Genomic DNA, 13224 nt, shown 5'->3' on the forward strand with positions numbered 1-13224 from the left:
ACCATTTTTGTTTTACATAGGGGAGAAAAGACTCGGAGGACACCCCTCATCCGAGGAGACCACAGACCCCCCACCTCTGGAAGAAGGGGAACTAACACCAACACAGGAAGAGCAGGAGGAAGAAGAAGATGTGGTGGAGATTGGCACCACAACAGGTGAGTGTCTGCGACCACAGGCTCAGGTAAAAGAGATGGATGGTGGCAGATTTTTGATACCTGTTTTTGTTTTCTTTCTCTCTTTTTAGGTGATCGTGAGGTTGTGGATCCAGAACGTTTCACATCAGAAAGTGCCCAGATCCTGATCGGGGAGATCATGGGGTGTAATGTAGAACTGCAAAACATACAGCAAAAAATCAATGATGTTATTAAAAAAAATAATAACATCATTGATGTTTTGGGGCGAATTTAAAACCCCACAAAATCACTTTTTGGATTGTGGTCCAATCTTTTAAATATTTTTTAAATGCACATGTGATTGTGCAGGTATAAAAAAGTTGCTTACTCAAGAATGTGTGGATTATTGTCTCAACACTACAATAGAACACTTTTGGGGTGATGTAATTGCTGTTTTCTGCAAAAATGGGTGTTATTTCCTAAGGGCAAATCCTCTTTGCACTACAAGTGCAGTTTCAGTGCAGTTGCAAGTGCACTTGTAGTGAAATGTGTTTTTGCATTTAGGAAATAACAGCCAACAGTGCTTTGTATAAGGTTACACAATCACAACATTTTCTGGACTCAACACATTTCTGTCAGGGTCAGCTAAAACAAACACAAGCAGTAAATGTCCACCAAGAATTTCTTTTTTTTTAATTATAAAAAGGCTTCACAGATTGTCTGGCATATTGATAGCCCCCCTACCCGCAAAGAACTCCAGGTAGCGTAACCGGACATCACGGGCACTCAGGGAGGGCAAGCCAGGACGGCCACTTTCAAGCGTCGTCAGTGTGGTTTGATGTAGGATTCCGGCCTCAGGCCCAACTGAGCCAACATAGTTGGCCGAATGTTTCCTTAAAAAGTTATGGAGAACACAGCACGCCAGTATAATATGGTTCAGTTTATACTCCGCCATATGGATGGGTGTCAGAAATAGTCGGAACCGGCTGGCCAGGATTCCAAATGTGTTCTCCACCACTCTTCGGGCTCTGGCCAGACGGTAATTAAAAACCCTCTGTTCCGGGGTGAGGGTCCTCATTGGGAATGGCCGCATCAGGTGGTCCCCCAGCGCAAACGCTTCATCAGCAACGAACACAAATGGGAGTCCTTCCACATTGTCCTCTGGAGCTGGCAAGTCCAAGCTGCCATTCTGGAGACGCCTGTAGAACTCCGTCTGGGCGATGACTCCACCATCGGACATCCGGCCATTCTTCCCCACGTCCACATACAAGAAGTCGTAATTAGCCGACACCACCGCCAACATCACTATACTATTAAACCCCTTGTAATTATAATAGTACGACCCCGAGTTGGGTGGTGGGACAATGTGGACGTGTTTCCCATCAATTGCCCCTGCGCAGTTAGGAAAGTCCCACCACTCGGCAAAGTGGGAGGCCACAGTCTGCCATTCCTGTGGCGTGGAAGGAAACTGTTGAGGAAAAAACAATAAACATTACTATTTTTACTCAGAAACATGGCAAGCAGATTATACACAAACATTATGGGGCAACCTCCAGATAGCATTTACTAAGGGGAATTTATCAAGGCCAAAGTATAAAGGTACACCTATCATATTCCCCCTCCCCCCCCCTCTCATGGGCCATTTCAAACATTATAGGGGGTGTGTGTAAATCTTTGACAGGTAACCCTCTTCACTTCATTGAGAGATGAATGCCTAAATAATGGGTATTACTTGGAACAGCCCCTCCTTAGTTACACTATTGGCAGACCACTGGACAGGTAAGAAGTGTCATAATACAAAGATATAAATACACATTGTACACATTTGAGGACATTTGGACATTCTGCTATTACCTATCAAGATAATAATAGGATACAAAAACTTTAAACAGTACCATTGGAAAGTATACAGGCAGGCCCTTGCACTACATGCTTTGGGGAATTCATCCATAAATCTGACCATTAAAGAGGTGGGTATAGTGTGTATGGGTTTGGCAAAGTCAGCAGATAGATGATTGAGGATAGAGAATTGGGATCAGCTGACTTAGCAGTTGGGGGAGGGAGGGTTACTAAAAATTTTTGGGGGACACCACAAAAAAAAAAAACTCTGGCACTCTGCCTGAATTTAAATCAAAAATAACATTTCCAAACATTTTAGGAGGTGTTTGGGGTAAAGCACTACTATGGAGCTAATAAAATACATTGTTAAGTGACTACATGAGGTGAATATAGGGCAGGAGACACCATGCTGGGGAGGTTAGTGAAGGGCAAATATGTATGAAGGACATAAAATAATAATTACATAAAAATCCAGCATGCATGAGGACAAAGGGGACATTCACAGCATATTCCAATCATGGTAATTAGGGAATGAGGAAAGAAATACAATATATTAGCAAACATTCAATACAATAAAATGTGATATTAAAGGATAAAAATCTTACCTTCATATACTCCTTCTGCAGGACCTGGATGATGGCAGAACAGGACTCTGGGATAATGATCCCCAGAGCCTGGGGGGAGATGCCTGTCGAGAACTTCAAGTCCTGCAGGCACGCCCTACGCGTTTCGTCATAGGGACGTCAACTGGAGCGGGACGCTCCAGTTGACATCCCTATGACAAAACGCGTAGGGCGTGGCCTATTCTGACGCTTTTGCATCGTCTCCCAGAGGATCACCAACTTAAATCTGATGCTCTCCTGTTTTGATGACATTTGGTTGCCTATTATAAACTGCTTAAATGTGAGTACCATTCTATCATCTGCGTTCAATAAAGAGTGTTTTATGGTTTTACGCTATGGAATCTCCTCTTTCTTCTCTTATGCCTAAAACGTCACCGTGACCCAGAAACAGCCTGTGGATTGCCGCACAGTGGCATACACTGTGACTGCGCATTACCCCCGCAGGGGTTAAAGAAGCTGCCTAAAACATCACTGTGACCCAGAAACAGCCTGTGGATTGCCGCACAGTGGCATACACTGTGACTGCGCATTACCCCCGCAGGGGTTAAAGAAGCTGGTGAGTGTCCGCATGATCACAAGACACGATCACCTGGTCACCAAGATTAATACAAATACCTGCCTTGTTTTACAAAGATGTCAAGTTTTTCACTTAAACTGCACTGAGCACTAGTCACGATTTAACCTATGTAATTATTCAGCAATGTTATGTTTGTCAATCACTATATGGGGTTTTTATGTGGATGGAATAGCTTTGGCTAAAGTCATTTTTTGATTTCATCCCCTGTTCCCCTTCCCCCTCCCCCAATTCAAAGGGGGCCAACCTAGCCATTATATTTGCTATATGCGATTTTGTTTATATTTTGTTTATAATTTACATGTGATTTTACATGTGGGATCTGGCTACACACGATTTACAAAGTATTTTTTAAACTAGGACAACGTTACACCTACACACTCCAAAGGGGGTCACTTTGCTGTTTTATGTTTGGTTTTATTTTCGTTGAATTTTTTATTTGCAATTTTGGTTTATACTTTATATGCGACTTTACATATGGGATTTGGCTACACACGATTTACCAAGTATTTCTATGAATTAGGACTGTGCCACACCCACACACTAACCCTTCACTTACCTTCTGTTTTTTCCACCTTGGTGGAAATCACATTTGTGGAGGCAGCAGTCCTTTATGCGATTTCTTCCATTGTTTCCATTTTTTTTCATTTTCTCCACTTTTTTCTCCACTAGGACAACGTTACACCTACACACTCCAAAGGGGGTCACTTTGCTGTTTTATGTTTGGTTTTATTTTCGTTGAATTTTTTATTTGCAATTTTGGTTTATGCGACTTTACATATGGGATTTGGCTACACACAATTTACCAAGTATTTCTATAAATTAGGACAGCGCCACACCCACAAACTAACCCTTCACTTACCTTCTGTTTTTTCCACCTAGGTGGAAATCACATCTGTGGAGGCAGCAGTCCTTTATGCGATTTCTTCCATTGTTTCAATTTTTTTCCATTTTTTTTCCATTTTCTCCACTTTTTTAATTTTCTGTTCCGTTGCGCGGATACACCACTCATATTTCATGGACTGGACTTGTGTCAAGGTCAGGACCCCAACACCAAGCCCCCGCACAGCACGAACTCTACGAGGAGTACGCATACGAAACATGGCTAGAAAACGGTCGGCTGCTCAGAACGAAGTAACAGAACGCACTGAAGAACAGCAAGGCCTGTGAAGAGCGACCTGAAAAACATCAACGAGCGGACAAGATTGCACAGAAAACTCCAATACGAACTGACTGCACGCACTGAAGAGCAGATACAAACCCACAAGCACAAACTGAACGGCAGAAAACGATCTGAAAGCCACGAGTCTGAAAAAGCGCGAATCGTCTCTCACCAAACTTTTACTAACACGAGATTAGCAAAAGGAGCCCAAAGGGTGCCGCGCTTGGTTCTGAACCGGCCTTTTCTAGTCTAGTCGTACGTGGTGTACGTGACCGCGTGGTTGGCGATCAGAAATTCCGACAACTTTGTGCGACCGTGTGTAGACAAAATAAGTTTGAGCCAACATCCGTCGGAAAAAATCCTAGGATTTTGTTGTCGGAATGTCCGAACAAAGTCCGACCGTGTGTACGCCCTATTAAAAAGGAAACATAGTGGTATAATGTTATTATACCAGGTGGGGAGTGTTCTGATCATTATAAGGTATATATTTACTGATCTTACTGTTACGCCCACTTCCTGCCCAGTAGACATATCAGATATTCTTTCTACAGTGAAGGAAGCATGTTAAAGACCTCCACTATTTCTTAATACAGGCCTTGGAAGCATAATGCTGGCCATACACTATACAAAAAATCGGCCAAACACATTTTCGAAAAACGAACGTTCGACCGTGACCGCAAACGATCGTGCCATCATGTAATGACTGATAAATTGTTCAGTGGACATGAATAAATTATTTTTTGTTCGTTTTTTTACATATACCTAGTGCAGACAGTTCGGACGGGAAACACATTAACCTTGCAATTTATCGTACGTTCGGCAGAAATTTTCCAAACTTCCCGTTCGTTTTTTTTCCACAAAAACGTCACAAACGATTATCGATTTGTACCCATTAACTTGCCGAAAAACGAACAAGGTGTCTATACGAACGATTTTTCTGCCGATTTTTCGTATAGTGTATGGCCAGCATAAGTCTGTAAGTAGGCTGTCATTCGTTTTCAATTAATTAGTATATGTTCTACTAATTCAACTACATTTTATATGTGTGTTTGGTGGGATGTTTCTGTCAGGAAATTCATTCAGCTAGGCCACATTTTTGCTAGCTAGTGCCTTAACACTATTGTAGCATGCCTGTTACTATTTGCATTTGTGATGTAATGTTAAATGCTAATGCATATTTTTATAATTTGTGTTTTGCAGTTTTACAAAAAAACGTGTTCTCAGTAAAGATTACAACTATTAGCCCTTCCTTCTGAGTCTTTATTGGGAAGCTGTTAGCTGTCTGCCAAGCCTTGTACTTTGAACACATTGTGAGGGCAGAAAAGACACACTTGTTTTATTTGGGCCTTATAGTGCTTCAGAATGCTCCACAGTACTCCTGGTAAGCAGAGTGGTTGGTGTAACATTTTTCTGCTTTATACCTAAAAATGGCACCACCGAAGTCTGCTACTAATGGGAGACAGATACAGACATTGAGGTTGATTTACTAAGGCACTGCAAGTGCACTTGGAAGTGCATTGCAAGTGCACTTAGAAATGCAGTCACTATAGATCTGAGGGGAAGATCTGAAATGTGGGGAAGCTCTGCTGATTGCTATCATCCAATCATGTGCAAGCAAAAATACAGTTTTTTATTTTCCTTGCATATCCCCATCAGATTTACAACGATTGTCTTCCAGCGCACTTGTAGTGCACAGTGGATTTGCCTTTAGTAAATAAACCCCAATGCTTATTGGGCAGCAGACAGCCGGCTACCTCCACCTCGGCTCAGCCACAGAGGAAGGATTGCCCTACCTCCATACCCCCACCTACTGTACTTTGGAGCAGCCAGCTCAATAATCAAAGCTGATTCCCCCTGTCCCTGTCTCTGCTGCAATGTAATTAGCAATAAAGGTCTGCACACCACTATTATGTACACCATTTAGCAATCAATAGCTTATTTTAGGGTGCTTAAACCCCTCCACAGCATATTAATCTGTTATAGGGATGGGCGAATGGTTCGCCCCGAGCATGAGTTCAGGCCAAACATTTGCCTGTTGGGCCGTTCGCCGAACACCCGAATTTGCAGGGTGTTCGCCCAGATGAACACCCTGCAATGCACTGAGTGCTGCACAGTGCATTCTGCACCCTGATTGGGCAAAGCTTTGCCCAATCCAGGCACACCTACGCTGGTTGTTAAGGAGCAGGGTAGGAAGCTGTCCTTAACAATCGATGAGTCATCAGCTGTCATTGGGTTTAACCGCTGACAGCTGAATAAAAAAAAAGTGCAGTTAAAAATAAATAAAGAGAAAAATGGCCACGTCAAAATTTAATAAGAAATGGCGTGGGGTCCCCCCAAAATCCATACCAGACCCTTATCCAAGCATGCAGCCTGGTAGGTCAGGAAAGGGGAGGGGGAGGGGACAAGTGAGCGCCCACCCACCTCCTGAACCATACCAGGCCAAGGGCCTCTTCCCAACAACCCTGGGCTGTGGTTGTTGAGGTCTGTGGCTTATCGGATCCCAGGCCCCCTTATGTGAATGGGAATCGTGTACATTATACCCCTACCCATTCACCAAAAAAGTGTCAAAAAGAAATAACCACAAGAAACAGTTTTTAACAAGTCCTTTATTAAAAAATAAAAAAATAGTGTTTCTCGATGTATATCCATGGTCAATCACGACGCCCGCTGACCCAAAAAAATGAAAAAAAATTGAAATTGAAAAAAAAATGCTCCGCCTCCTGGGAGGCCTCTCACCATATGGCAGCTCTGCTCTCTGACAGTTCTTATATAGGCAAGGGGCGGGGCACCTGGCTACATCACCTGGTGGCACTGCCCCCTTTCACCCCCCCATGTTGAGGGCATGTGGCCTGGTATGGTTCAGTAGGGGGAGCACCTCGTTCATCCTCTCCCCTTTCCTGACCTGCCGGGCCGCATGCTCGGATAAGGGTCTGGTATGGATTTATGGGGGAGACCCCACACTGTATTTTTTTTAACTTTTGGCATGGGGATCACATTAAAATCCATACCAGACCCGAAGGGCCTTGTATGGACTGGGAGGGGACCCCATGCAGTCATTTTTTTAATAGCCAGGTGCTGGCAATTGTAACTGTGAGTCATTTTAAATGGGATTTGAGTTGTTTGTTTTTTCTTTAGAGATTTCATTTTTGCTGCACCATGTTTTGCATGCTACAGATGCGCCACTTTACAGGCACATTAAGGGGAACCCCCCAGGAACTATGTTTTTTTTTTTTTTTACAAGAAATCCCAGGAACTATGTTTAAAGGAATTTTTCATTTTTATTGTTGCAATTTAAGCATAATTAAAATCACTGCTCCTAAAAAAACGATAGTTAAAAAAAAAAAAAATGATTGATACATGTTCCTCAGGACAGCTGTTATGTGAAGCCCTCAGAGGTTTGTTAGAGAACCTTAGTGAACAAACAGCATCATGAAGGCCAAGGAACACACCAGACAGGGATAAAGTTGTGGACAAGTTTAAGAAAGGGTTAGGTTATAAAAAATATCCCAAGCTTTGAACATCTCACAGAGCACTGTTCAATCCTTCATCCAAAAATGGAAGGAGTTTGGCACAACTGCAAACCTACCAAAACATGACCGTACACCTAAAATGACAGGCTGGGCAGGGAGAGCATTAATCAGAGAAGCAGCCAATAGGCCCATGATAACTCTGGAGGAGCTGCAGAGATCCACAGCTCAGGTGGGAAAATCTGTCACAGGACAGCTATTAGTCATGCAATCCACAAATCTGGCCTTTATGGAAGAGTGAAAAGAAGAAAGCCATTGTTGAAAGAAAGCCATAAGAAGTCCAGTTTGCAGCTTCTGAGAAGCCATGTAGGGGACACAGCAAACGTGGAAGAAGGTGCTCTGGTCAGGTGAGACCAAAATTCAACTTTTTGGCCTAAAAGCAAAATACTATGTGTGGTGGAAAACTAACACTGCACATCATCCTGAACACACCATCCCCACCGTGAAACATGATGGTGGCAGCATAATGTTGTGGGGACGCCTTTCTTCAGCAAGGACAGGGAAGCTGCTCAGAGTTGATAGGAAAATGGATAGAGCCAAATACAGGGCAATCTTGAAGAAAACCTGTTAGAGTCCGCAAAAGACTTGAGCCTGGGGCAGAGGTTCACTTTCCAGCAGGACAATCCTAAACATACAGCCAGAGCTACCATGGAATGGTTTAGATCAAAGCATATTTGTGTATTAGAATGGCCCAGTCAAAGTGCAGACCTACAGTGGGGACGGAAAGTATTCAGACCCCCTTACATTTTTCACTCTTTGTTATATTGCAGCCATTTGCTAAAATCATATAAGTTCATTATTTTTCCTCATTAAATGTACACACAGCACCCCATATTGACAGAAAAACAGAGAATTGTTGACATTTTTGTAGATTTATTAAAAAATAAAAACTGAAATATCACATGGTCCTAAGTATTCAGACCCTTTGCTCAGTATTTAGTAGAAGCACCCTTTTTATCTAATACAGCCATGAGTCTCTTTGGGAGAGATGCAACAAGTTTTTCACACCTGGATTTGGGGATCCTCTGCCACCTTGCAGATCCTCTCCAGTTCTGTCAGGTTGGATTGTAAACGTTGGTGGACAGCCATTTTTAGATCACTCCAGAGATGCTCAATTGGGTTTAAGTCAGGGCTCTGGCTGGGCCATTCAAGAACAGTCACGGAGTTGTTGTGAAGCCACTCCTTCATTATTTTAGCTGTGTGCTTAGGGTCATTGTCTTCTTGGAAGGTAAACCTTTGACCCAGTCTAAGGTCCTAAGCACTCTGGAGAAGGTTTTCGTCCAGGATATCCCTGTACTTGGCCGCATTCATCTTTCCCTTGATTGCAACCAGTCGTCCTGTCCCTGCAGCTGAAAAACACCCCCACAGCATGATGCTGCCTCCACCATGCTTCACTGTTGGGACTATTAGACAGGTGATGAGCAGTGCCTGGCTTTCTCCACACATAATGCTTAGAATTAAGGCCAAAAAGTTCTATTTTGGTCTCATCAGACTAAAGAATCTTATTTCTCACCATCTTGGAGTCCTTCAAGTGTTTTTTTAGCAAACTCCATGGGGGCTTTCATGTGTCTTGCACTGAGGAGAGGCTTACGTCGGGCCACTCTGCCATAAAGCCCCGACTGGTAGAGGGCTGCAGTGATGGTTGACTTTCTACAACTTTCTCCCATCTCCTGACTGCATCTCTGGAGCTCGGCCACAGTGATCTTTGGGTTCTTCCTCTCTCACCAATGATAGCTCAGTTTGGCTGGACGGCCAGGTCCAGGAAGGGTTTTGGTCATCCCAAACATTTTCCATTTAAGGATTATGGAGGCCACTGTGCTCTTAGGAACCTTAAGTGCAGCAGAAATTTTTTGTAACCTTAGCCAGATCTGTGCCTTGCTACAATTCTGTCTCTGAGCTCTTCAGGTAGTTCCTTTGACCTCATGATTCTCATTTGCTCTGACATGCACTGTGAGCTGTAAGGTCTTATATAGACAGGTGTGTGGCTTTCCTAATCAGGTCCAGTCAGTAAAATCAAACACAGCTGGACTCAAATGAAGGTGTAGAACCATCTTAAGGATGATCAGAAGAAATGGACAGCACCTGAGTTAAATATATGAGTGTCGCAGCAAAGGGTCTGAATACTTAGGACCATGTGATATTTCAGTTTTTCTTTTTTAATAAATCTGCAAAAATGTCAACAATTCTGTGTTTTTCTGTCAATATGGGGTGCTGTGTATACATTAATGAGGAAAAAATGAACTTAAATGATTTTAGCAAATGGTTGTAATATAACAAATAGTGAAAAATTTAAGGGGGTCTGAATACTTTCTGTCCCCACTGTAAATCCAATTTAGAATCTGTGGCAAGACTTGAAAATGGCTGTTCACAGATGTTCTTCATCCAATCTGACAGAGCCTAAAGAGGTTGTAAAGACAGAATGCTTTTTATCTTAATGCATTCTATGCATTAAGATAAAAATCTTCTGTGTGCAACAGCCTCCCCAGCACCCCCTAACACTTACCTGAGGTCCCTCTCTGTCCACGAGTGTCTCAGCCGTCCAGATTCTCCTTCCTGATTTGCTGAGACACAACAGCAGTGCTATTGGCTCCCACTGCTGTCAATCAAAATCAGCTAGCCAATCAGGGGACGGGGCCAGGTCAGATCTCTGTGTCTGAATTGACACAGGGAGCTGTGACTCGGCTCGGGTGCACCCCATAGCAAGCTGCTTGCTTTGGGGGCACTGAACAGGAGGGAGGGGCCAGGATCACAGAAGAGGGACCAGAGAAGAGGAGGATTCGGGCTGCTCTGTGCAAAACCACAGAGCAGATAAGTATACCATGTTTGTTATTTTTATAGGGAAAAAAAATGAGACTTTACAATCACTTTAACCACTTAACGACCGTGCCATAGATGAATGACGGCTACAGCGTGGCTCGATAACTCTTGGAGGGCGTACATTGACGTCCTCCCAGAATCACGCTCCCATGCACTCCCTGGGGTGTGCAGTCGGGAATATCCGTGATAGCGGCCGTTTACCATGTAGAAAAAACTGACATGTTCAAAAGACTCATAATGCCTCATAGATTATACATTGGGTTGTTTTATTTCCAGAATGGGGTAATTTTTGGGGCGTTTCCATTGTCCTGGTGCTCCAGGGCCTTCAAAAGTGTAAGGCTATGTACACACGATAGGATTTTGTGACAACAAAACCATGGATTTTTTTTCCGAAGGATGTTGGCTCAAACTTGTCTTGCATACACACGTTCACACAAATGTCGGAAATTCCGAATGTCAAGAATGCGGTGACGTACAACGTGTACGATGAGCCGAGAAAAATTAAGTTCAATCGCCAGTGCAGCTCTTCTGCTTGATTCTGAGCATGCGTGGACTTTGTGCGTCGGAATTGTGTACACACGCTCGGAATTTCCGACAACAAGTCTTGTCCGAAAATTTGAGAACCTGCTCTCAAACTTTGAAATTTCAACAACAAATGTTCTATGGAGCCTACACACAGTCGGACTTTCTGACAACAAGCTCAAATCCAACATTTGTTGTCAGAAAATCCTATTGTGTGTATGGCCCATAAGAGGTAGTCAAGAAATTATATGTGTAATTTATGCTCCAAGAACGCCTGATGGTGCTCACTGCATTTAGCACCTCTATATGTTGCCAGGCTGTGTAAAAATCTCACACACGTGGTATCGCCATACTCAGGAGAAGTACTAGAATGTGTTTTGGGGTGTAATTTGTGCTATGCATATGCTGTGTGTGAGAAATAACCTGCTAAAATAAAAATTTTGTGAAAAAAATAAATAAAAATCTTGATTTTGCAAAGAATTAAAGGAAAAAATTACAACTTCAAAAAACTCACCATGCCTCTTAATAAATACCCTGGAATGTCTACTTTCCAAAAAGGGGTCATTTGGGGGGTATTTGTATTTTTCTGAATAGTTAATGGGGGTATGGCGCTCCCTTGTGGGCTGTGCAAAATTCAATGACATAAACAGTGACTATGTAGAATAAATAAATAGTGATCCAAACCCAAACGATGAGAACTGTGAAATTCTTAATGGGTGAAACTCATATTAAATCATAAAAACTTTGTGAAAGTATACGTATACGTGTTGGCAAACCTTAGCTTAAAAAAGGAAACTACTAAAGTGCTGCTGCTATGCAGCTAATTAAAATACCAACTTCTATATATACAAAATTCGTGGCATGTGTATGTATACCAGTGCAAGAACGAGCATATGACAGTGCAATGTATGTAATATGACAGTGCAATACTGCACCTACATATATATTTGACCGTACACTCCTACTTATAAATCTGCAATACAGTGCAGTATAGTGCAATCAAGTCCAACAAGACTCTAAATAACCAGTGCAAAAACAAGTGTATAACAATGCAGTATATGTGTGTAATATGACAGTGCAATCCCACACATACGTGTATATGTAACCAACAATCCAACTTATAAATGTTCAATAAAGTGCAATATGTGCAATCAAGTCCAGCAAGACTCTAGATGACATCAAAATTTCAAATTAGGCAAAAAAGAGAGAGAAAGAGTCTGTCCCAAATAGTGCATTCCAATTTAGAATGGCAGCAAAAAAGTTCCAACAGCTTAGTGACTTTTGGTGCCCACAGAGGTAGATCCGTGACTTCTGTGCTCCCCTTTGGCTCCCCACTCACCAGCTTCCACTACCCCTGCAGGGGTGATAGACAATCTAGGATCCCAGAACCGTCCTCTTATTCGGTATCCCGTGGTGCTGCGGTGGAATGGCCTCTCTCCCAGGAGTTCCGGATTACCATCTCATACGATATCCCGGATGGGGATCAGCAACTAAGCCCTCAAGGAAAGAGATGCCACCTCATAGTGTAGTATGATAAAAATCTTTAATACCATAAAACCATAAAAACTCCCCTCTCGGGGAAAAACACACAGCGTACTACACTATGGGTGAAGCCGAGAACCAGGAAGTATGTCCCGCAGCGTGCGGCGTGCGGTTCAGCTGCGTTCCAGGCTCTCTCGCTCCGTACCCGGAAATGACGTAAGTGCGTAGCCTCGCCTTACGCGTTTCGTCATCGACGTTTTCAAAGGCGGCGCCATCTTACTACACCTCACAGGTTATAAGGCAGGCGGACATGCTGGATCCTCCCCTATCCCGTCCCTGCAGGGATTTTGATTGGATTTTCAATCCCGTGGCTCCCCCTCCCATACGTCCCCATTGGGCGGTGCCCAAATCAGATCCCTGTGGGCATATGTCGAGATGTTTACTATTTAATGCCGACCCACACATCTCCGCTGACCTTTTACATAAATTGGCAGACTCATTTCACATAAAGCAATGTAAACATCAAACATCTTGTATGATATAGGTTAGGATTAAATAAAAATCA

The sequence above is a fragment of the Aquarana catesbeiana genome, linkage group LG07 (genome assembly GCF_042186555.1).
Source record: "Aquarana catesbeiana isolate 2022-GZ linkage group LG07, ASM4218655v1, whole genome shotgun sequence".
In the NCBI taxonomy this organism is placed as follows: domain Eukaryota; kingdom Metazoa; phylum Chordata; class Amphibia; order Anura; family Ranidae; genus Aquarana; species Aquarana catesbeiana.